We start from the raw sequence: 933 nt of genomic DNA on the forward strand, positions 1-933 counted from the left end.
ATGTGCAAATTATATAAAGCTCCAATTTCAGTGTCCATAAATATTTACTGGGACACAGTCACACTGATTCACATACATAATGTCTATGGCTACTTTCCCACAACAGCAGCAGAGTGGAATGGTAGCGACAGGGATGACCTGCAAAGCTGAAGATATTTACTACCCATTGCTCTTTATGAAAAAGTTTGATGACCCCTCGCTTAAATATACAATGTGCCAGTTGGTTGCCAGACTCAGGCAGGTGGAATCCTTCCCATGCCTTGTGGGGAAAGACAATAGCAGATAACAAGGGCCTGAAACTGGGTGTTGCTTTCAAGAATAGGGGTCCAAACTGGGTGTGGTGGTGCATGCCTGTAGTCCCAGCTACTGAAGAGGCTGACAAGGGAGGATTGCTTGAGCCCAGGAATTCAAGGTCACCCTGGGCAACATAGTGAAACCTCATCTCAAAAAAAAAAAAAAAAAAAGAGGCCAGGCACAGTGGCTCCCGCCTGTAATTCTAGCACTTTGGGAAGCTGAGGCCGGTGGATCGTGAGGTCAAGAGATCAAGACCATCCTGCCCAACATGGTGAAATCTCATCTCTACTAAAAACGCAAAAATTAGCCAGGCATGGTGGCACGCACCTGTTGTCTCAGTTACTCGGGAGACTGAGGCAGGAGAATCGCTTGAACCCAGGAGGCAGAGGTTGCAGTGAGCTGAGATTGCACCACTGCACTCCAGCCTGGTGATAGAGTGAGACTCTGTCTAAAAAAAAAAGAGCCAGGCATGGTGGCTCACGCCTGTAATCCCAGCACTTTGGGAGGCTGAGGTGGGTGGATCATGGGGTCAGGAGATCAAGACCATCCTGGCCAACATGGTGAAACTCCATCTCCACTAAAATACAAAAATTTAGCTGGGTGTGGTGGCATGTGCCTGTAGTCCCAGCTACTCAGGAG

This window comes from Colobus angolensis, unplaced genomic scaffold, assembly GCF_000951035.1.
Source record: "Colobus angolensis palliatus isolate OR3802 unplaced genomic scaffold, Cang.pa_1.0 Scaffold85, whole genome shotgun sequence".
NCBI classification, from domain to species: domain Eukaryota; kingdom Metazoa; phylum Chordata; class Mammalia; order Primates; family Cercopithecidae; genus Colobus; species Colobus angolensis.